The sequence below is a fragment of the Narcine bancroftii genome, chromosome 1 (genome assembly GCF_036971445.1).
Source record: "Narcine bancroftii isolate sNarBan1 chromosome 1, sNarBan1.hap1, whole genome shotgun sequence".
Taxonomy (NCBI): domain Eukaryota; kingdom Metazoa; phylum Chordata; class Chondrichthyes; order Torpediniformes; family Narcinidae; genus Narcine; species Narcine bancroftii.
This window is the reverse complement of record NC_091469.1, coordinates 200,531,566-200,557,050: the sequence shown is the minus strand read 5'-3', so window position 1 is coordinate 200,557,050 and position 25,485 is coordinate 200,531,566. Positions and strand designations below refer to the sequence as shown.

Sequence of the window (25,485 nt, the reverse complement as noted above, 5' to 3'; positions counted from 1 at the left end):
CAATCTGAGCTAAATGTGCAATAATGATGAAAATTTGTTTATTTGAGTGCCTGACACTTTGTGGTCAAGTTGACATATTTAAAGGTGTTGATTAATTAGAGGGAAGCCCTAGTAGCTTGTGGGATGCAGATACCCAGATTGTTATTCTAGTGAATGAGCTAGCTTTCTGCAGGAGACTTCAAATCCAGGCAGTATCAGTTCTCCTGGACTCAGCTGCATCCTGGGGTCAGAAAAGCCCACCCCAGACGAAGAGCTATTCAGACTCTAGAGCCTGTTCTGATCACGGCCAGTGACCCAACTCCACCTGCCTCAATGCCTAATACCAAATTAAAATTTAGCAGCATCTGGCCATTGTACGAGGTTGGATAAATTCAGTCAAATTAGATTCTTCATCGGTGAGGTAGTCTGGAGTCCTCTGCTTTCACTAGGAGGGAATACATCTTCATTGGAGTGAAAGCTTTGGTTTCCGAGACCAAGGTGTGGCCAGTGAATTCATGCCAACTATATTCAATGGTCAAAAGTAGCCCTAACAGTTTCATTTCCAATAAGCATTACTCCTTCACCATCTGTGACATCTTAATATCAAGGTTGGTTTTTAATGTCAAGTAATAATACATTAAAATGTAATGTACATGACATACTTTTGTCAGCCATAGATGAACAAAGAGTCGCCAGGAGCATTGCCTGGGGCCCCTAACAATAAGAGAAAGAGAAGCAAAAGAGAGTCCCTTCGGAGACCCTGAGTGTCCGTGGATTCACCTCCAGCGCTCCTGCAGCCTCTGCAGCTGCATGGACTCCTGTTCAGTTCATTGGCGACCTGAGCTCCAGGTCCAAACCTCTGATACGATCAGGAAGCCTTTAGCTCCTGAGGCCCTTTGAGAGCCATTCTTTCCTTCAGCACTCTCTCGAATCTTGCTTCTGATATCTGGTTCCCATTAGCCAGGCTCCAGCAGCATGCAGCCTGTATGAGTCCTTCAAATGCAAGATACCAGCATCCTGTAGCCTTTGTGAGTCCTTTGTCCATAAGTCACCAACTTCTCACAGACTGTATGGGTCCTTCAGCCGCTAAGCCCCTCACTGGTCTGCTGCAGTGGTCATCTTCCCTGTAGTGTCATCATTTTTTTTGAAAACTTTATTTAAAGACTTTAATCAAAATACAGTGAAACATAACAAAAAAAAGTGAAGAACAAATTTTTATATATAAAAAAAACCCACCCACCCTCCCACCCCTTCAGCCAGCTTCCTTAAGGGGAGCCAAATATAAAAACAACACAGTTAATATAAAGAATATTTCAAAGTATTTCTAAATTCATATACTCCAAATAAGGAGACCACATTTTAACAAAAACAAATAATTATCATGTAAATTACATGTAATTTTTTCCATAATAATACAATTTCTGAACTCATTATGCCAGCGTGTTATATTAATCTCCACATTATCTTCCCAAGTACTAGCTACATATTTTCATGCTACAGATAACACTAGAAGTACAAATGCAATTTGAAATTTATCCAACCCTAGTCCTTTCAAAGAAACCATATATCCCAACAAAAATATCGATGGGTCTAATGGCAATTTAATGTTAAATAATTTTTCCAAAACCAATCTAATTCCTTCCCAAAACGGTTGTACTTTAACACAAGACCAGACAGCATGTAAAAAAGTTCCAATACATAATCCACATCTAAAACAAGAATCCAAATTACTGAACCCATTTTTTTTATTTCTCTGGAGTCAAATATAACTGATGCAAAAAATTATAATTAACCATTCCATATCGTACATTTGTCACTTTAGTTACACTCTCATGGCACTTAGCCTCCCAATTTTCTTCGAGAAAAATATAAGTTAAATCACTTTCCCATTTAAGTCTAGATTTCTCCCAATCCGGTTTGTCCATTGCATCTTGTAACAATTGGTACATACCCGAAATATAACCTTTCTTAGGTACAGAGGAAATCAAAGACTCAAATTTCATCAACATGGGTAGATTCATCTCTTTACCATAATTATCTTTTTTCAAAGCTCTATGTTGATAATACACAAATAAAGAGTTTGCACATATATCAAATTTCTCCCTCAGTCGATTAAAGGAAAGAAATTGGCCTTCTTCAAAACAGTCCTGAACTATCTTAATATCCTTAGAATTCCATCTCTTTAAATGATTATTAAACATTGAAGAAGGAATAAGCTGATTATGATATAACGGGGTTTGGATTGATAATTTACCCTTTGATCCTAAAATCATATGTCATTTAACCCATATCCTTAGCAAATGTTTTAGTACTGCATATTGCATTCATAATTATTATTTCCCAAATTTCAACTGAGCTGCTTCATAATAATTTTGAAAATGAGGTAACTGCAATCCACCTAATGCATATTTCCATGTAAGTTTATGTAAAGTTACTCATGCTAATTTTCCCTTCCATAAAAACTCCCGCATTGCTCTCTTCAGATCCCGAAAAAAAACCCTTTGGAAATAAATATGGTATCGACTGAAACAAATATTGAATTCGAGAAAAAATATTCATTTTAATGCAATTTACTCGACCAAATAATGTTAACGGCAAATCTTTCCATTTAGTCAATTCCATTTTAATCCTTTTTAAATAAAGGAACATAATTTAGTTTATATAAAGATTGATCATCTGCATTTACTACCACCCCTAAATATTTAATTCTATCTGACCACTTTAATTTTATAATACTTTCATATTCTGAATAATCTTCATCCCCAACTGGCAGTATTTCACTCAATTTACTTTATATCCAGACAACTTCCCAAATTTTAACAAACAATTTTGTAAATACTTCAAAGATTGTTCCGGTTCCGTCAAATATACCAACACATCATCTGCAAACAAATTAATCTTATGTTCATCATCCACAATTTTCATTCCTTTAATCTTATTGTTCTATCGTATTGTCTGAGGTTCGATAGCCAATGCAAATAAGGCTGTTGACAATGGACAACCTTGTCGAGTCGATCACATTAATTTGAATGGTAAAGAAATTTGGCCATTTGTCACCACCCTAGCAAATGGATTTGTATATAAAGCCTTAACCCAACCAATAAAATAAGGGCCAAAATTAAACTTCTCTAACACCTTAAATAAAAAATTCCACTCAACCCTATCAAAGGCTTTTTCCGCATCCAGCACAACCACCATTGGTTGGGTTGCTGTCTAAATGCATTGACCAATGTTATCAATCTGAGGATATTATCAGACGCATTTCTATTTTTAATAAAACCTGTTTGATTTGTATGTATCAACTGAGGTAAATATTTGGCAAGTCTATTCAGTAACACCTTCGCTATAATTTTATAATCTACATTTAATAAGGAAATAGGCTTATATGAAGACACTTTCAATGGGTCCCTATCTTTCTTAGGAATCACAGTAATTATAGCACTCGAACAAGATTCTGGTAACAACTGCTCCTCAGTTACTTGCTGCAATACATCTCCAAATGTCTTCATAAAATACTTTATAGAAACTGACTGTGATGTCATCTCTCATGCTTCCTCTTCTCAACAGGGGGGTTGTTCTCCCATTTTTAGTGCCCTGCGCCAGTCCACTGCTGCTCCAACATCTACCATCTCTTGTAGTACACTGCCGAGCACAGGTGCCACCATCTTGGGTACAGACCTCTGCGGTTGCAGCATTATATCACTTGGGTAATGGGCTTACGAGCTGTTTATTATTACACCACAAAAACAATTGTTGCCTATGTCTCTGATGTGGCCTTCTCTACATCGGAGAGACTGGACTCAGACTGGGAGATCGCTACGCTCAGCACCTTTGCTCTGATGTGTCTGTCCATGGCCTCATGTACTGTCCCACCAAGACCACCTGCAAGCTGGAGGAGCAACACTTGATTTTCCACCTAGGCATTCTCCAACCGGATGGGATTAGTATCAACTTCTCTGGTTTCTGCTGGCCAACTCTCCATTCTCCTTCCCTTCCCTTTCCTTTTCTCTTCTTTTCTCCAACTCTCCACCCCCTTTCCTCTCCATTCACTGAGCCTTCCCTCCTCCACCTGCTTGCTGCTTTGCCCTCCCTCCCTTATCCACTTACTACCTCCTGTCTTTGGGACTGTGTTCCTCCCCTCATGCCTCCCCCCCCCCCACCATTTTGTTTGGGCGCTGCCTACATTTTGCTCGTTCCTTGATGAAGGACTCAAGACCGAAACATTGGTTATGTATCTTTATCTTTGTTATATAAACACCAAGACACAAGAGAAACTTGTCCGTGAACTACTCTTTGCAGATGATGCCGCTTTAGTTGCCCATTCAGAGCCAGCTCTTCAGCGCTTGACGTCCTGCTTTGCGGAAACTGCCAAAATGTTTGGCCTGGAAGTCAGCCTGAAGAAAACTGAGGTCCTCCATCAGCCAGCTCCCCACCATGACTACCAGCCCCCCCACATCTCCATCGGGCACACAAAACTCAAAACGGTCAACCAGTTTACCTATCTCGGCTGCACCATTTCATCAGATGCAAGGATCGACAATGAGATAGACAACAGACTCGCCAAGGCAAATAGCGCCTTTGGAAGACTACACAAAAGAGTCTGGAAAAACAACCAACTGAAAAACCTCACAAAGATAAGCGTATACAGAGCCGTTGTCATACCCACACTCCTGTTCGGCTCCGAATCATGGGTCCTCTACCGGCACCACCTACGGCTCCTAGAACGCTTCCACCAGCGTTGTCTCCGCTCCATCCTCAACATCCATTGGAGCGCTCACACCCCTAACGTCGAGGTACTCGAGATGGCAGAGGTCGACAGCATCGAGTCCACGCTGCTGAAGATCCAGCTGCGCTGGGTGGGTCACGTCTCCAGAATGGAGGACCATCGCCTTCCCAATATCGTATTATATGGCGAGCTCTCCACTGGCCACCGTGACAGAGGTGCACCAAAGAAAAGGTACAAGGACTGCCTAAAGAAATCTCTTGGTGCCTGCCACATTGACCACCGCCAGTGGGCTGATAACGCCTCAAACCGTGCATCTTGGCGCCTCACAGTTTGGCGGGCAGCAGCCTCCTTTGAAGAAGACCGCAGAGCCCACCTCACTGACAAAAGGCAAAGGAGGAAAAACCCAACACCCAACCCCAACCAACCAATTTTCCCTTGCAACCGCTGCAATCGTGTCTGCCTGTCCCGCATCGGACTGGTCAGCCACAAACGAGCCTGCAGCTGACGTGGACTTTTTACCCCCTCCATAAATCTTCGTCCGCGAAGCCAAGCCAAAGAAAAAAATAATGTACTCTGTTTGACCAGCTGAGTTTCTCCAGGATTGTAGTTTTACTCCAATCAATGTGTCTGCAGATTTTCATGATTTACCCCAAGAACTATTCCCTTCACAATTAGTTCATGACGACGGCTGGAAGTAACAGGAGTTACCACAGATGTGATGATAGGATCAACAAAGGAGTAAAGCATCTCCAAGAGTAAATCATCCACTGTCAGTCGTGGTTGCTACACTCCCACTGTTAACTAAAGGAATAAAATATCCATTGTTATCACTTACCCACCATTAGGAAGAGCAACAGTTACTCAATGTTAACAGTTGGCATCATGCAAATTTTCTCAATACCAGGAGTAATGTGCCTGCAGGCCAAATCCAGGCTACAAATGACTAACAATTAGTACCCTGATATGTGAACGATCTCCTCCTATTTGATGACAACCAAAAGACCCACATGTGTGCGTATGTTCATTTCAATGTCCGCAGAACTACTTTCCTCTCTCTCTTTATGCTTAATAACCGTTTCATCTTGTGTTCTTTCAATGCCATTCATTATAACACTATGTACATATGGTTACCATACTGATTCTTATGCATTTTCTGACTTACAGCGAAAATCGACTGATGGGTGTCTGTCGGAATGGAACCTATTTTGTGACCAAGAGCAGTCTGTAATGTTAATAATTGACTAATATATCCCTGGCATGGGTGGGCCTGGATATCAGAAGAAAACCCATGAAGAGTTATTTTGAACTTGGATTGTCCTTTGAAGTGACCTTTTTACTGAAGGGGTGTGAGAGTTGCCCAAAATAACGACTTTCATTATTGCTACTCAGTTGGCCTTTAACAGGATTGGAGGGATTGGAAGTCTGCAAACACTGTGCCACATTTTATGTCATATCCTTATGGTGCTTGAGAGTGAAATAAATGGTTCCCATTGAGAAAGGAAAGAAAGTGCAGCGATGTACACAGAGCAGTATATCATTCCAAACCATCTCAAACTCATTTCATGGACAGTGAGAACTGTGTGCCAGGCGCAGCTTTTACAGATATCAATTTTAGCTGTAAAGTGTTTATTTTGTACCGTGGAGAAAAGTTCCATAAGGGCATCAATGGACAAATATTTAATTAATCTTTTGAACAAATGCCTTGACTTTTTATTTTTATATCAAAAAAGCAAGCCTCGTGAATTCTACCGGATGTGGTTAAAAGTAAAGGTCACGGCTCATGTTAACACTAAAATCTCATTTGGTTCTTGTGTTCCCGAAGGCCTTTTTAACCACACAACAGCTCAAGAGCAATGTTAAAGGTCACTCAATAATGTTTAGGGGCATGTGCAAGCTAGAGACACTTGTGTAAAGGCTATCACAGAATATTCTAATCAACCTCAGCCTGAGCCATTTTCACAATCCTCCTGAACTAAACAGTTTTCAGACCAAATCTATTTAATAGCATATTGGTTAATTTTATCTATTTACTTGAATTTCTACTTTATTTCCCTTGTGGCTGTCGAGGCTACCTCCATCTGTGGTGTCTTCTCAGTCAGACAAAAGGCACTCAGGATAATGGTCACAGAAGCCTCCCTGGTTAAGTAAGTGAAGTGCCCTCTTGCCCTCAACTCTAATGTTGGCAGGTCGAGGGAGGGAGCAACAGGAAGGGCGCATGCTCCCTGTCGTCCCCCAACAGATGCTACTGCATTAGGATTATCTGTGCAAAGTCATATAAAGCGCTTAAAGTGTTCCTCTGAAAGCTTGTATGACTCTACTCTACAACCCAAGCTTTTAAAGTTTGAGGATTGTTCCTCAATTGTTTGCTGCAATGGCTTTTTAAATCTCAGCTTTAGATTGCTTGATTTTCTTGCAAATTTGTTTAATTTTGGTTGCCCAGAAAGGTACACAAAGAGATGTCACTAATCCAATGCTCCTGCCAAGTAGAAACAAAAGAGAGTACCTTCAGAGATGTCAAGTGTCCATGGATTACACCACCTCTTCCAATGCCACTGCCTTCTGCACCTTCGTGACCTCCATAAGTACACAGCCTCCTTGGGAGAGCAGCTGCTATTTTGCAATCTTCTTCAGCAGAGTGTATAAGACAATGGGTCAAAGGCTGCTCTTCATTCATGGTCAACAGTGAACCATTGTCAGCTGACACTTGAAACCCCCCACACCCCGATGCAGTAGAGCACCAACACCTCTGGTTCCTGAGAAGGCTGAGGATGCTTGGCATGCCCCCCATTTCCCTTAGAAACTTCTGTGGGTACACCATCGAAAGCATCCCTGCTGGATGCATCAGAGAGTGATGCGGGAAATAGTCCACCCACAGTGAGAAGAAGCAGCAGAAGGTGGTAAATGCAACTTGGAGCTTCATATAAACCTCCCTCCCCATTTACTCCACCTACACTTCCCGCTTCAGAAAGGCAACCAATACATTGAAGGACCCACCCACCCTCTTGCCATTGTGAAGAAGGCTCAAGAATGTGAAATTGTGCACCAACAACTACTTCTTCCCTGCAGCCATCAGGCTCCTGAATGAACCTCAAAATAGCAACTGCATGCCACCCGTGTGATGTACAAACTGATCCTTTCATCAATACACCACACACTGAAACATGCTTTTACTCTTATACTTCTATACGAATGTTGGAGTTGACTACAAGCAAAACAAACCCTTCTCACTATGCCGGATCAAATCTGACAATGAATGTTGCAGATGATATTTCACCCATTTCTTTGATGAAGATGCTAGGCATAATTTGGCTATATTAGGAGCTACTCAAGACTGGATGTCAGAAGGATGCAAAGGAGAAGATAGTGTATTGCATCCTGAGGCATGTCTGGTGAGGTTGGGGCAGGAGCTCTAGGATTCAGACCCAAGATCAGCAATGTTTTTCCCAGGTATGTGACTTGGAGAGGAACCTGCAGATGGTGGTGCTCCAAAACACCTGCTGCTGAATGATGATAGAGGTTGCAGGTGAGTCAAGTCCAGTTGGCGAGGGCTCAGCAAGTAACTGGGCCCTTTGTGATGGTGGGAGTAGGGGGGAAGGTTTAAGGAGTTGATGTGATGCCAGTGAAGTAGTAACTTTCTCCTCAAGATTCTCAACTGTTGGAGCAGCACTGAGAGAGTCGCACAGTGTGAAAACAGATTCTTCTGCCCAACTTCTCCCTGCTAACCAAATTATCTATCCAAGCAAATCCCATTTGCCTGCATTTGCCCATATCCCTCTATTAGGGATGATATTTACCTGTCTAAATATCATCTGTCTCTACCACATCATTTCATTCCATACACCCACCACCCTTTGTGTAAAGAATGTGCCTTTCAAGTCCCCTTTTAAATCTTTCCTTGCTGTAAAACTCTGTGACCCCTAAACGGGAGAGAAATTATATTGATTAGAGGGCTGTGGTCAGAGAGCATCTACAAAAATACTGTACCTTCTTGGTGTTGATTTCCATAGTTCAACATCTCAATGCTGCAGTCAGAGATTCCCACCTGCTTCAAAAGGACATCAATCATCCCGGTGCCCAAGAGGAGTAGAGTGAGCTACCTCAATGACTACAGCCCAGTAGCACGAACTCCTACTGTGATGAAATGCTTTGAGAGGTTGAATAGACCAGAATTAACAGGTACCTCAGCAAAGGTCTGGACCCACTGTGATTCGCCTGTTGTCACAATGGCTCCACAGCAGACGCAATATCATTGGCTCTCCACTCAGCTCTGGATCACCTAGACAACAGCAACTCATATACCCAGTATATGTCTGTGCTTCATCAACTACAGTTCAGCCTTCAACACCTCAGTGTTGGTCAACTGGATCCTTGACTTTCTCATCGAAGACCACAGTCAGTATGAATTGGAAACAACGACTCCTCCTCACTGATGATCAATTCAGTGGCACCTCAAGGATGTGTACTTAGCCCACTGCTCTACTCACTTTACACCCATGATTGTGTGGCCTGGCACAATTCCAATGCTATCTATAAATCTTCTGATGACACCACGGTTGTTAGCAGAATCACAGACAGCAACGAGGAAGTGTACAGGAGGGAGATAGATCAGTTCATTAAGTGGTGTCATAACAACAACCTTGGACTCAATGTTAGTAAAACAAAGGAGCTGATTGTGAACCAGGAGAACCCGATCCAGTCCTCATTGAGGGTGAGTAGTGGAGAGGGTCAAGAACTTCAAATTCCTGGGTGTCAACATCTCTGAGATTCTGTCCTGGAGCCTCCATGTCAATGCAATCACAAAGATGGCTTGCCGGCAGCTAAACTTCGTGAGGAGTTTGAGAAAATTCAGTAGTCACCAAAGACTCTTGAAAAGTTCTATAGGTATACAGTGGAGAGCATTCTGGTTGGCTGCATCACTCTCTGGTATGGAAGTACTAATGCTCAGGTCAAGAAAAAAAAAAACTCCAGAGGGTTGTAAACTTGGCCTGAGACATCACGGGCACCAGATCACTCCATCAAGGACATCCACAAGAGGTGGTGTCTTAAGAAAGCTGCCTCTATCCTCAAGGACCCCCACAACCCTGGCCACGCCCTCTTCACTCTGCTACTATCGGGAAAAAGGAACAGAAGCCTGAAGGTGACCACTCAGCGGCACAGGGACAGCTTCTTCCCCACTGCCATCAGATTCCTGAATGAACAATGAACCGCCTCACTTTATCTTGCATTATTTTTATTAATTAATTTGTAAGGCGGTTTATATAAAATTTTGCCCTGAGATGCTGCTGTGAAACAACAAATTTAATGACATTCACGATAATAAATTCTGATTCTGAGAATTGGCTGCCACCATACGCACCTGCTGACTTTTGGTTTCATTAAAACTGGGGATCAGCAACAACCCTCTTGCACACATTTTACACAAGCTGCAGGAACATCAGACAATGCCATGGTCATTCTGTTTAGTGGAGGCTATGAGGAGGCATCAGTCTTTCAGGAGTCCAGATGGGAGTGATGTTATTCTTGTAAATATTAGAAGGGCCCTGCCTTCAGAGAGTTAGAAATGATTGTCCAACGGTAATTACTCATATCAAAATGTTGCAAAGCATTTTACATGCTAAATTACTTTAAAAAGTAAGGAAAATTTGTGTCTCACCCCAAGATTCCTCAAGACGAACCCTCTCCAATTGCTGTGCAAACAAACCCAGCCATTAACCCACAAGCAAAAAAATCCTACAATTAGCATGAGGTAGAAGGCCAGTTAAATCTATTTATAGAAATTGAAGAATAAAAAACTGCAGATGCTTAAAATCTGAAATAAAAGCTGGACATACTCAGAAGTGAAGGCAGCATCTGTGGAGAGAAAAATAGTATTAATATTTCAGGTTTTGTCACAAAAGAATAAAAGTCAGACTTGCATTTCTATAGTACCTTCATATCCCAAAATGTTTTACACTTGATTGATTGAATCAAATTGAATGGTTTATTGTCACGTGCACCAAGATACAATGAAAATATTTGATTTGTGTGTTACGTACTCCTACCACTGCAGCTGGTAGGGCAAGAATAAATACATGGTTCAGGTTTTCTCCAGTTTATTTTTCAGGGAGGGTCTTTGGGGGTGATTGGGTGGGTTCAGGGGCTTCTTTTCTTCTCTTTTTTGCCTTTCTATTTTCTTTTTCAATTTGTAAAAGCCATTTATGACAAATTGTGAATGAAGTATATGTAATGTAATTGATTGTATGGCATCTATAAATAAAATAGAAAAAAAATTAAAAATAAATATATGGTGTAACAATAATACAAACGTGTCAAGGATGGTGTCACTTAAGTGCAGAGTACAATTAAATAATGCAAGGCATGAACTTACACTCATGGGAGATCCATTCAAGTGTCTCTTTTTTTTTGAAAATTTTATTTAAATATTTTTCCATACATGTAATTATAGCCAAATGCAAGACACAGTAAGTATCTTGTAACTGTGGGAAAGAAGGGGTATGTTTTAAAACTTGTAATCTTCTGTTTATAGAGAACTGCTTTTAGTTAGATTTCAGGCAACTAAAATCATTTGTTTCTAAATGTCTGGGGCCACCATGTGTTCAGTACATCTTACTGAAATAAAAGCATTGGATACAAGAGAGATGCTGCACAGGAACAGGCCATTTGGCCCATCTTTTCTCTGCTTGCATATCTTTCTCCATAGTTGTTATCTGACCAGCTGAGTATTTCCAGCAACTTCTTTTATATAGAATTTTAATTTAATTTTGAGATATAGCAGAGTAGCAGGCCTGGAAAAAGCCTATGTGGCAACATCACCCAAATTCACCCATATGATCAATTAACATTCCAACCCTGCACATCTTTGGAACGAGAGAGAAAGCCAGAGCACCTTGAGGAAACCCATGTGGTCATGGGAAGAACATGCAAGCTCCTCACAGACAGTGGTGGACTTGAGCTCGGGTTCCTGGTGCTGTAATAGAGTTGTGCTAACCGTGCCACCCTCTGGTTTTCACCCCTTCACTGGCCTTGGATTGAATATGAACCAAGTGGACATTCTCAGCATGAACTGTCTTCTTCTTGGTTGCTTGCTTGATGACAGAGACACTGTCAGACAGGAAAGCAGTCTCTGCTGGGATTTTTCTAGCATTGCGAGAGATTCTCCGTCTCATATTATGGAGAATGACCTGATCAATGCAGCAAACTCCAAATCACAAATGGAAACAGCAGAAATATGTAACAAGTCTAAAGTCCTCATGGCTCATAAAATGGAGAAGTTAATACAGAGGAACAAGAAATACATTATTTTGATCCGTTGTCACATTTTACTTTAACTTTCTAGTCTGCTTCAGACAATTGGTTAGCTGATGCCTGCAAGTGACAGATGCCAAGTAAATAAAGCTCTGGTTTAAGCCTCAGTTTATTCAGATCATTAAAAAGAAAATTGCCTTTTATTTAAATTACTTCAATTACCTTAGTATAAATAAAATACATCTGATGAACTCATCCCACCCTGTTCATACTCCTACAGTCGGACAGTAGATACATAAGCTTGAAAGCACACACCTTCAGATTCAAATACAGATTCTAATCTAATTTAACGTGAATAAAAGCAGCCAGAATCATTTCTAAACTAGCTGAATAGCTAGAATATGAGCAAACCAAGTAATTTACTCTCTGGTCAAAATCCAGCTTCTACAGCAGAATTAATTTCAGCAGCGGGCCGTCGGTAAAATAACAAAATGCCAGCCGTGAGGTCAACGGGGGAATCCATCCCTGGAATGGATCCAGCCCAAGAGAAACTGCTGAAGGAGGGAGATTCACGTGTCCTCCTCCAGGAGATAAAAAGAGGTAATGAACTCCAAAACTGAAGAGCTTAATCAGTCTATCTCTGGTCTTAAAACTACACTATACCAGCTGAGCTCCCACGAGACTGCTGTGGAGGAGCGTGTTGGGAGGGCAGAGGATCGACTAATGGAGGTGGACTCCTCCCTTGGTCTGTCAAGGAGGGAAAATGACTTTCTACTGGGGAAAATAGACCAGCTAGAGAACCACATCCGATATAATAATATCCATATTGTTAACTTGAAAGAAGGCTGTGAGGGAAATGATTCCATAGAGTTCTTTACTGCTGGATCCCAGATTATTGAAAAAAGACACTTTAAGGAACTGATAGCAATTGAATGGGCCCACGAGTTTTACGCCCAACTCATCTATGGGCCAAAGACAGAGACATGTCCTGATACATTTGTGGAAGTATCGGGACCGGGAAAAAATCTTGCATGTCACCACACGGTGATTGAGAGAGGACTTAGGGCCCATTACATACAACAATAGGCCAGTGCTATTTTTCCCCAATCTAAGTGGAAGTTTAGAGAATTTAAGAACTTACTTATACCCCTCATCATGAATGTAATTAATTTAGTGTCTAAGATCCAAACTCCCCCTGAATCATTTTCTACTGCCATAATTACTGTGATTCATAAAAAAACAAAACCCATTAAAATGTTCTTCATTTCAGCCCATTTTATTTCTAAACTCAAGACTATAAATTGATTTCTAAGGCCTTGGCTAATAGGCTTGGCCAATACCTGCCAAAATTAATAAATTCGCACCAGAGTGGCTTTATTTTGAACTACCGATCAGCAAACAACCTATTTAGGCTCTTAAATATTATCCACTATGCAAAGTATAAAGCCGAGCTGAGTGTCACTGTAGCTCTGGATGCTGAGAAAGCCTTTGACAGGCTGGAATGGCCGTATTTATTAAGAGTCTTGGCCAAGCTTAGTTTGGGCAAATGTTTATTAATTAGGTCAAAACTCTTTATCATAGATCGAAAATCAGGGTCGCCACTAATAGACAGATCTTGGCAATGTTCCCTTTGAGCAAGTTGAGTTGATAGGGTTTTTTCTTTATCTCCAGGGCATTTTGTCTTGGCTATTGAGCCCTTAGCAGAGGCAATTAGACAAGACCTGGAGATAAAGGATTTTACGGTGGGTCAGACAAATTGCAAAATTAATCTTATGGCAGATGATGTAATCCTGTACTTAACAGATTGGTTAATTTCCTAAATTACAGACTTTATTAAAATCTTACAGTGAAGTTTCAGGATACAAGATAAACTGGGAAAAAAGTGAAATTATCCCACTAACAAATTTTGATTACCCTGAGTATCAGTGAACTAGCCCATTCAAGTGGCCCTTGGGTGATATTAAATACCTTGGAATAATGGTAGATAATGATCTTCAGAATTTATACAAACTTAATTACGTCTGTTACTTTGAAGGAGATTTGATTAGTTGGGTGAACTTGCCATCACTCTAATTGGCAGATCAACTGTAGGTAGATGATTGTCGAGATTGCAGTATCTTTTCCAGTTCTTTCCCATTCCACTACCCCAAATCTTTTTTAAAAACCCTTAATAACCATGTTGGGCAGTTTATATGGAACTGTAAAGTATCCTGAGTATCCATGTAAAAGTTAACATGGGATTATAGATTAGGAGGTGTCCGGTTGCCCAGTTTCAAAAAATAGTATTTGGTGGCCCAAATGAGATTTATTTCTTCATTTTTTGAGGGTGATAATATCCACTGCAGGGTACAATAATTTTATTTATAAATGGAATTTCAGTATTATAGCCAACAGGACAGACAACCCCATTTTAAAACACTTGGTTAGAATGTGGTGTGAGACTTGTGGAGGCTCTGTGGAGGATTGTCACCAAAAACGTCTTTAAGGCAAAATAAACATATCCCCATGACTTTGAACAACAAAATTGTGGAAGCCTTGTACCATAATGGGATACAATGTCTGGAAGATTGCAATGATAAAGGATTTTTCATGTCATTTGAAAAGTTGAAGAAATATGACTTCCCCAACAAGAACTTCTTTTGTTACCTTAAGCTAAGATCCTTCCTTAGGGACAACTTGGGTCATAAAATGACACTACTGGAACCCACTGAAATCAAGAAACTACTTCATGATAGAAGTGTATCTAAATTTATTTCTAGAATGTGCTTTTTATTGATGAGTGAGGGCCCAAAGCCATGTTTGCATAAACCTTGAGCTGTGGTTTTCAAACTGCCCGCCAAACTCATGTTCCACCTTAAGCAAACCATATGCCATTGGTGCTCTATGATTAGTAAGGGTTTGCTTAAGGTGGTATGCGAGTGGGGGGGAAAAAAAGGTTGAGAACCACTGCTCTAGACCCAATTGTTACTGAAATATTTTGCTTGAGAAAAATTGCCATTGGCCCATTTCCTTTGGAGTTATGAAACAGTGCACATAATGAGTCAATTAGATATGATTAAAACAGTGATTTTCAAATCTTTTTCTTTCCACTCACATACCACCTTAAGCAACCCTTTACTAATCACAGAGCACTTATGGCATAGAGATTGCTTAAGGTGGAATGTGATTTTGGTGGGCAGTTTGAAAACCATTTATGTAGAGTGAGATGGGAGTCAGATTTAGACATAACAATTGATGAACAATTCTGGTCAGATCTGTGTCAGGGAAATTTGATGGCTACTGTCAATGCCAGATCCATTATCATTTTATCCACCAGCTATACCTCACCCTACAGAAATTACACCAATACAAAACTGATGTGTTTTAGGCATGGTATAGAGGTTGGTTCCTCCTTACATTCTACCTGGCCCTACATCAAGGTGAGGCCCTTCTGGTATGACCTTTGTGACATCCTAACCAAAATCATATGCGTCACCTTCCCAGTAGATCCAGAACTTTGTCTTTTGGGGAACTTTACAAGCGTTGGTAGATTGCTAACTAATTTCTAAACTAAATTCACAGAAATGGCCTTATGTGTGGCCAGGAAATGTATAGCAGTAACATGGAAATCTGACTCCCATCTTCTTATTGAGAGGTGGTCTTCAGAAATAAACAACTGCATTCCATTGAAAAGGTTACATGTAATCTTAGGAAGGGATAGAACACCTTCCTAAAATCTGGCAGCCTTATTTAGAACATATAGATACCTCACTGGCACCAATATAGGGCTATGATCACCATTGGCTAGCCACCTGACCTCTGTAAAGATTTTAATAGCGTGGTACCATCATGTGTCTATGTGGACGATGGGACTTTTCTGTTTATTTATCTTAGTTTTCTCCTTTTTTTCCCCTTTTTAAATTGACATACGGGGGGGGGGAGTTTGAGGGATGTGTTTTTCTTCACATTTTGTATTTTGTATGGTTGTTGGTTGCAAAATATTTAAAAAATGATAAATAAAAATGTGGTGCCAAGATGAGGTGAAAGCTAGGATTAGGAAAGTCAACATGAGGATTCATATCCCTGAATATTTAAATAAAATTCACAGCTGGCATTCAGAATGAATTAGAGGGAATGTTCAGGCTATCAGCACCAACACTGAACTTGTCCAGTCTTAACTTTCATTGAATTGAGTCTGGAAATAGATTTTTTTTTAAGAAATACACTGATTTAATTTGGTATTTTCTCATATCAGGAGTCATAAACCTTTTTTTTTTGTCCACAAAATAGCTAGGAAATCTCAACTGTACCCAAGAGGATGGTCATAGTAAAGAGAACACAATTATTTTGGGGGGGAACATCCGTTTGTGAATTTGCTCAATTATTTTGTCTGCAGTCATTTTGTTCTTTGATCAGATGGCTGTGGTTTCTTGGAGAGATTTTCTGAACCTTACCTCACAAGCAGGGCTGCCATGTTGGTTAATGCTCACTTGAGGTTTATCACTCCTTAAAGTTGAGTTGAAGCAGTTTGAAATTGCATGCTGCTGCCATTTCACAGCCAATAAGGAGGACCTTCTCTTGTGGTTGCACTTAGGGTGAACAGATTGGAAATGCTGCCTTGTACAGTCAGAAGCAAAGGATCGAGGTCACTTAGAATCAGACCTCGTTAAACTGCTTCCCAATATCAAAATGTTAAACAAGGAGGATGGTGGTGATAGAAAGGCTTCCCATAACCATTTTGTCTCATCGCTACCATAGAAAGCACAGTCCTGACAGGGGGAGGTTGCTGAACACTCTCCTTATGCCTGCTGCAGTTCCAGATCCAGTGCACCTGCCCTGGGAAACACTAGACACTGATTGAACTCCAGATCAGCATAACAATTAACGCAAACCAGAAATGAGTGTGTGAACCCTGAGAATTAAAATTGGTGCACTGTGCTTTTCTATTAAAGTAAGTTACTCTCAGGTCAATTCTATTAAGCCAATTTACTTCAAACATATCGAACACAGATGTTTGGAGCTGGTAGAACCAATAATGTCAAGTATCTTTCTGCTGGTTTTCCGACCAAACTTCTTCCAGGACTAGGAACACATATATAGATCAAAACCTGAATAATGTAGGGATTTCTGATTCAGAAACATCATTTCATGATTCATTTCTGGAATTTATTAAGTGTAAAGAAATAAATTTGGTGTTCGCAAAGCCAAGGAAACTGCTGCACTATGAGAAAGGGTAATATCAGAAGTCAGCTCCGAAAAGGTTAATTAAAGCAATTGCACCATTCCTGGTGGAACATAAAGACTGCATCTTGCTGAGAGCATGTATAAGCAGATCAATTTGACGCAGTTTCTGCTCCGTGTACACAGGGAGAAAACCAATAACAGATTTATGTGAACCAGTTTAAAAAGCCTAGTGTGAATAGCACCTAAATTAAATTAGGGAAGCAACAGCATTAGAAAGGCTCCTGTTGTCTCTTAGTTATATGGCCATTGGATTAAGGACGCTTTAAGCACACTGTGTAAGATGTGATTTTATTAGGTTGCTTAGATGCATGGGTCTGACATATTTATTGTGCAAGGCTCTGGCAATGATGTTCCAAACTGCAAACGCTCACTTGATATTGCGAATGTGGCTTCTGCTATTATTAAGAGGATTCTGAAAAAAATCAATTGCTAACATTCGCATCACCGTTAAACTATTTTTCACTGATTTGAGTTAGAACTGCTAACCAGACAGCATGCTGTCCTTGCATTTATTAATACCCCATGGCCATTTAATATTTTTAATAAAACTCGTAACTTTGTGATGCCGTTGTAATTGGCTTCCACCAAATAAACGAGGGTGATTCTCATCTTCTTGCCCTTTTCCACTGTGTCCTGTTTAAAGTGTCTGCTGCTAAAACCATCGAAGCATCAATGAGCCATTGCAGTGAAATGGAAGAGAACTGAGCACAGACAGGGTCATGATTTATAAGATACACTGTTATACCATAGTAGTGGGGCCTGCAAAACAGGACCATAAAGTTTTGATACTCAACATTTGTCAGATAACAAAAATTGATTCTACATTCAGAACTGTCCCTGACAATGATGCTACTAAGTTATGCCACAATAGCAAGTCCCTGAGTCATTTTTTTTATGTCACAATAATCTCTGCAATATCACTGTAACTACCTTGTGGCATTACAAGTTAGAATAACTGCCTTTAGGTTGTAACTCCTTAGACATACCTTCTGAAGTAAATCTTTAAGACGTAGCTTGTACTCAGTTTTTTCCTCTGGGTTAAGGACATAGAGTTTTACCTTTGTGTTAGGGGAGAGACCAGGAGCAGGGAAGTGTAGATTCAAATTATTTGTGGAAAGGATAAAGGGAACTTGAGAACACAAATTTTAGGGGTTCAGAACTCCGTGACTGAAAGGATGATGGAGAGAGAAACTTTGATCCGTTTGCTAAATACCTGGAGGCATGTTCAAAGTACTATAACCTGAAGGATTATGGATTGAAGGCTGGGAAGTGGGGCTAAACCAAGGTCCATCCTTTGCTGACATGGACATGATGGGCTAAATGGCCTTTTCCTGTAGAGTGAACTTTTGTGATACCTTTTAACAGTGACACTTGATTGTTCCTTTTAATGCAAACAGAAGATCCCATCCTTTCCATATCTGAGGATGATGTGCGGACTGCCTTCAGGAGAGTGAATCTGAGGAAAGCATCCGGTCCAGATGAAGTACCTGGCAGAGTATTATAGATCTGTGCTGACCAATTTACCAAGATATTCATGGATATCTTCAAAATCTCACTCCAGCAGGGCATGGTACCCACCTGTTTCAAAAAGGCGTCAATCATATCGGTGCCCAAGAAGAGTGCCTTAATAATGATCAACCAGTAGTGTTTGAATCAACAATGATGAAGTGTTTTGAAAGGCTGGTGATGAAGCTGATCAGGTCCTGTCTGAGCGGTGATGTGGATCCATTCCAGTTCGCCTATTGCAGTAACAGGAAATCTCACTGGCTTTACACAAAGGTCTGGAACACCTGGACAGCAAAGATTCATACATCAGGATGCTCTTTATCAACTACAGTTCAGCATTTAACACCGTCATCCCCTCAAAACTGATCAGCAAACTCCAAGACCTGGAAATCCATCCCACTGTGTAATTGGATCATGGATTTCCTCACCTCCAGACCACAATCATGAAGATTGGTAAGAACTTCTCCTCCACCATCTCCATCAGTACCAGAGCACCACAGGGCTGTGTTCTTAGCCTCCTGCTCTACTCACTTTACACCTACATCTGTGTAGCTCAGAATGACAATAACACCATCTACAAATTTGTTGACGATACCACAGTAGTGGGTTGTATAAAGGATGGGGATGAGACAACGTACAGGATGGAGATTGAAAACTTAACTGCATGGTACACCAACAACAACCTTGCACCCAATGCCACCAGATCTAAGAAGCTGATTGTTGACTTCAGGAAAGGATAGCCAGAGGTATACAATCCAGTGATCACTGGAGCATCAGAGGTGGAGAGGGTGAGCACATTTAGGTTCTTGGGAGTCACCGTCTCAGATCATCTTTCCTGGTCCCAGCACAACAATGGCATCATGAAGAAAGCACGTAAGCACCTCTACTTCCTCAAATTTCTATAGAGGTGTGGTAGAAAGTGTGCTGACCGGCTGCATCACAGCCTGGCATGGGAACACCAATACCCTTGAGCATAAAGCCCTCCAAAAGGTAGTGGACACAGCCCAGGGCATCACAGGCAAAACCATCCCCACTATTGAGTACATCTACAGGAAATGCTGCCATTGGAAGGCAGCAGCAATCATCAAAGATGCACACCACCCAGCACATGCTCTGTTCTCGCTGCTGCCATCAGAGAAGAGCTTTAGGTGCCACAAGACTCACACTACCAGGTTCAGAAATAGCTGTTACCCCTCCACCATCAGACTTCTCAATGACAAACTCAATCAGAGACTCATTTAAGGATTCTCACTTGTGCACTTTACTGATCACCTTTTGTTCTCACTGTATTGCACAGTCGGTTTGTTTTTTATATTCATTATCTGTTTACAGTTCTTTATGTGTTCATATGTTTATGCTGGGTGCAGTTTATTTTTTTCACTACCAATTAGCGGTAATTCTGCCTTGCCCGCAGAAAAAAAAACAATCTAAGGGTTGTGTGATGTCATGTATGTACTCTGACAATAAATTTGAAACCTGAAATCTGAGAGAGGGGAAGAGATGCTTAATACCTCATCACCAGGAAATGCACCTGTTTGGATTTTTATTTGCTTTTACCTGCATCTATCAGGTTAACTGTATCAGTGCTGCCCTTGAGTTCCTTTGAACACCTGTGGCTGTCTGTTTCTCGATCTTTTATTGATGATGAAAGGTTGTTGTCATGTATGTACAGATGTGATTAAATACTTGTATGATACAGCTACATAGCTACATTGAACACATTAACAAACATTATAAATTAAATCAATACAGTGCATCATGAAAGAATAAAAAAGAAAGTTAATGTAAAAGGATAAACAAACAAATATTTACAATTGTAGAAGTACAAGTAGAATGTACTGTTTCAATATTGCATGCACATTTTAGTTGTCCTGAAGAAGTGCTTTCAATATTGATTTACAACAGTAAAATGCAACGTTCATGCCCAATAAAGCCTTGACTACATTAAAATATTGTTCGAATTTCCATTGACATTCTCATGAAAACATTTAATTATTTTATCCAGGAATATAAATTTTTTTTTCCTATTTCAGGAAAGCAAGGACATTTGCATGCCATTTTCTCAGATTATTTATCAATTAGAATGGACTCTTTTGTGTTTATGCTCAAGAAACAACTTTAAACTACTAAAATATTGTCCACCTGGATATATCAGTTATATATTCTAGCCTTCCCACTTTCCAATGCATTGCAAACACTAAACAGACACCATCCTTTGCTGGAAGAGATTGCAGAGGGAAATAGTGTTTGGTGAAAGCTTTTGGATCTTGATTTGTCTTAATGTGAATCAATAAAGAGCAACTACGGAAGTATCATCAATTGGCCAGGACAGTGACGCAGCTGCAGTAGCCATTGCTTCCCCACTCTGGCGACCTGGTTTCAACCCTTATCTTGGCTGCAGTCAGAACGGGAGGTGATTGCTTTCTCTGTGACTGCATGCATTTCCCTTTGACTTTGTGTCGAGACAGAAGGCTGTACCCTCTCACACCCTAAAAGTGTGTGGATTGGGAGGTTAATTGACCACTGTAGAATGCCCCTGGTGCGCAGGTGAATGGAAGAATTAAGGAAGTGAAAGGAATGGTGGGTAGAATATGATGGGGTGCATGTCGGATTGGTGTAAATGGAGCAAACCCATTGGGCTAAAGGATCCAAATTCATGCCATTATGTTTAATGGGTTAGTATGTACCATTCCTGTTTTCGAAGCAGAAGGATCTGGGATCAAGTCCCATTTCAGAAAATGTTGTTGAAACCTATGGGGTGATTTGGACTCTGAAAGAAGTGGACTGACTAAATCACTCTAAAGAGATCTGGTTGGCCTCCTGATCGTAGGGTAGGATTTACCAGCACAAGCAGTAAATGATTACATGTCATATCATCCCAAGGTTGCAGTGGTTATTCAGGGCTGTGACCTACATCAACTACATCAATTTCTCCCTGATGATGGGCAGCCTCATACACTTTGAATGCTAAGGTTGAAACATCACTAGTTGATGCTTCCCTTCTGATGTGCTGAGGCTTCATTCATCACAGGACTTGCAGGAGTGACTCGTCGTATTTTCCTTTTCTCACCAGCATCTTTTCCTCCCCTGTGGATGTGACATTCCAACCTTTATCCTGTTACACCACCAGCTGCAGAACTTTTAAATCACCTTGAATTATTTAACATTCATTTTCCAACTTTGAGCAAATAACACTGTTCTAACACTGAAAATATCTTCTGTAGAACTGCAGTCTCCAGTGGCTTACATATCAATTTCAAATTCTTGAGCATTTTGGAGATGGGCTATTGCATTAAATCAGGGGTTTAGTGTGGGTCAATGCAAGGGGGAAAGGGTCATCCACAAGGGACTCATTTACCATGTCACTTAATATTGACCCAGTTCACCATCATTGGTAATGTGGAGTTATTCAGTACTTTATGCACTTTGATTTCTCTGTGCTATTAAATTTTAATTGCCAGTTTGGCAGTTAGTATTTGTTCATCCTTAAATTTGGCACCTGCAAATTCATCTCCCAAACAGGCCTTGGATGCTGAAATCTTCCTGATCGTATTGGACATTCGGAACAAAGAGCTCTGATTCAACAATGGATCACACAGAAGGCTGTGCAGCTACAGAGGTTGTGGAATTGCAGGAGGCGAATCCACAGACACTCAGTGTTGCTGAAGGGCCTCTCTCTCTCTCTCTCTCTCCCTCTCTCTCTCTCTCTCATTATTGGGGTGTGCTGGGCAATGCTAGTGACATCTCTTTGTGTGCCTTTACAAAAGGCAAAAGTTTGCATATATGTATTATTATTAGTAGTACATGATAATAAAGGAATCTTGTAGGAATCTTGCATCCTGCAGGGAATCTCTAAATCCAAGGCATCCTTCTGAGTTCCATGAGGCCCTGTTCTATGCATAATAATTCTTTGAAGCATGACATTAGGTAAATAGAAATCGAACTGTCCTCATTGCAAATTTTTTGTCAGTGCACCAATTTGGATAGACAGAATAGTGTATGCGATTTAGGCCTCCTCGTTTAAATAGGTTTGGGATTATGTAGCATTGAAAAAGGGGAATAAAGGATTACTTGACTGGCTTCTGTGATGAACGAATGATATATTTTGAAGTTTGGGAAAATCTGAGATATCTACAAGTGAGTTTTAATATCTACTGGTTTGGTTCATTGGCTAGATGGGGTTGTCTTCTGTGGAACACTTCAGAAGGTTGTCCCCTTCCTCAATGGAGTTTAGAAGAAAAGACATTGCAATATTTCAGATTCTGGGGTCCTCGATGGAGGGTGCAGATAAAAGCCGATGCATAGTTTCAGGATAATGGGATAGCCACATCAGAGTGATATATAGAACATCTCATAGAAACATGAAAGGTTGGAATTCTCCATCTCATTAAGATACGGAAGTTGAATCGTTGAATGTATTCATGGCTCTTAAACTACAGTGGGGGAGGGGGTTGAGGTTAAGGATTGTGGAAAATATTGGAGGTGAGCAAAGATCTGATTGGTCATGAGTGATGGAGCAGACTAGAGGCAGCGAATGGCTACCTCCTCCTCCTGCTCCTTATTTCTGTGCTGATGGCAAAATAGGCACAAAAATGGTCACCCCAACTCACACAAAGTCAACTCAGCAAGAGCAGGGATCACTGGATCTCACACCATTTACCTAACCTTGCCACATTGTTGCTCAATGGCGTGATTAAAAAATGTAACTTAAATAAATGTCACTTTAGTAATAAAAGATGAATAGTCTAAATCATCTCATTCCACCCCTCTACATGTTCCTGACAGGGTTCCTTAATGGTGAGAAATTAATTCTGCACAAAGCAGAAACCTAATCATCTCAACCAATCAACGGTTGACTAGATTCACAAAGAGGCTGATGAGATGCAAAGTGCCCATCCCAGCCCCATTCCCCTTGCTGGGATATCAGCCTCCAGAATTTTTTTTTAACCTTAAAAAAAAATCATCCATAGAACTTGGACATCGATGTGAAGGCCCGTCATGGTTACTTATGAGAAAGTGGGCGAGCTACTTAAAGGTCCATGGACCCTTAGCTGATGATGCTCCTTCAGCCAGTGGCGAGTGTTCAGAAGGATGACCTGAAAGGAATGAACATCTGTCCACTCCACTTGAAGGGTGACATTCACATGCCTCTGTTGGTCTTTTCCTTTATAGCTGAGGACTTGCTTTGGGGCACCCTGCCCAGGAAGCCAACTAGTGGAGGGCTTCTTGAGGGTAGCAGATTGAAGCTGCAGCATCTGCCACCCCCAAGATGCTAGATGTGGAGATGACAGAGGTGGTGGTGGGGAGTGAGGATGAGGGGAATTAAGGTTTAGTGTTTTGGAGGGAAAGTTCTGTACTGGATAGTGTGGAGGCATGGCTGAGTGGCAGCTTTGACTTTGGTGCTTAGTTCCCAATGAAGGAGAAGGAAGATGTTGGGAGGAGAGGGGCTGGGAAGGTTGGGTGGGGGATGAACCTGGGTCTGGCTGAATTTCAACTGTCAGTTTGGCAGGGAGTGTTACTGGGATTTGCCGTTCGTTCCGGGCAACCACTGTGCACGGTTTTCTTCACAATTAAAACATTATGGTGATACAAATAGCCACTGGCATGTGCTCAGAGAGATTTTTAATTGAATGATTATTGTATTAAGTGGCTGTATTTTAATGGAATAAGATCCCGCATCAGAACTGTGTATGAATTCGGATGCATCCAGCATCGGGCACTTCAGAGAAATAAATGTGTGCATTTGGACAGCAGGGAGCTGGTAATATTTTCTTGATAGGTAATCATCAATAAAGCAATAATCCCTGTGGATTTCATTTGAGGAATATTTTTAACTGTGTTGAGAATATCCTTGCTTCAAAGTGCATGAAAGGGTTAATCCAGAGTGGATGGATGGCAAAAGCAACCTGAAAATAAACATCTGAAGCATTAATCTCAAGGTACATGTAAGCTTGGATATCTCTGAGTGAATACCTTACGGAAGAATATGCATTTTGCCTTCACCACTGCGGAGAAAAACATTAACTACTGACAATATTATTACCTTCCCCCGACTCCCAGGTCAGACAAGAACCATTTCACTGTGTTTTATTTAATCATAAATCCCTGCTCCGTAAAATGAGAAACAAGAGCGATCACTCTTTCCAGCTCCTTCCCCATGTCTCCCTTAGTTCACCTTGTTGACAGATATGAGCTCGTACTTCGCTGCCTGGGTCATGAGCCGTCACTGAATAGGTCCAGAGACTGGGATGCTTCAGTGCAGAGAAAACCTGCAAGAAATTAAATTCTTCACTTGGATGGTTAGGGTGACTTGCTTGCTCTGCCGACTTGTTCTTCATTATTTTTCGGCTGATAACTGACTTAGAGGATGTCTTGTCTGTTTAATGCCATGGTGGCTGCTTCATAGGAGGAACATGCTGTCAAGTCTGTTTTTTAAACATGAAATCCGCTGAAATTTCATCCTGAAAATTAAATAGATCACAACACCTGAAATTGTGTGTGTGTGTGTGTGTGTGTGTGTGTGTGTGTGTGTGTGTGTGTGTGTGTGTGTGTGGGTGGGTGTGGGTGGGAGTGTATGTGGTGAGGTGTGTGTGTGTAGAATGTATGTGTGGGTAGGTGTGTATGTGTGGGTGTGTGTGGTTTGGTGTGTGTGTAGGTGTGGGTGTGTGTGTGTAGTGCAGTGTGTGTGTGTGGTGTGTGTGTGTGGGTCTGGGTGGGTGTGGGTGGGTGTGTGTGTGGTGCGAGGTGTGTGTGTGGTATGTGTGTGTGGGCGTGGGTGGATGTGTGTGTGGTGTGTGTGTGGATGT

General features: G+C 41.0%; 1 long non-coding RNA gene across 1 annotated transcript; it reads right to left on the bottom strand.

The window, feature by feature from the left end:
• Positions 1 to 569: 569 nt before the first annotated feature.
• LOC138737500 (uncharacterized) lies at positions 570 to 8,894 on the bottom strand. The gene is made up of 2 exons (XR_011340982.1): positions 8,690 to 8,894; positions 570 to 1,103 (listed from the first exon to the last, which is right to left on the bottom strand). It is a non-coding gene; the product is annotated as an uncharacterized lncRNA (long non-coding RNA).
• Between the last annotated feature and the right edge of the window lie 16,591 nt (positions 8,895 to 25,485).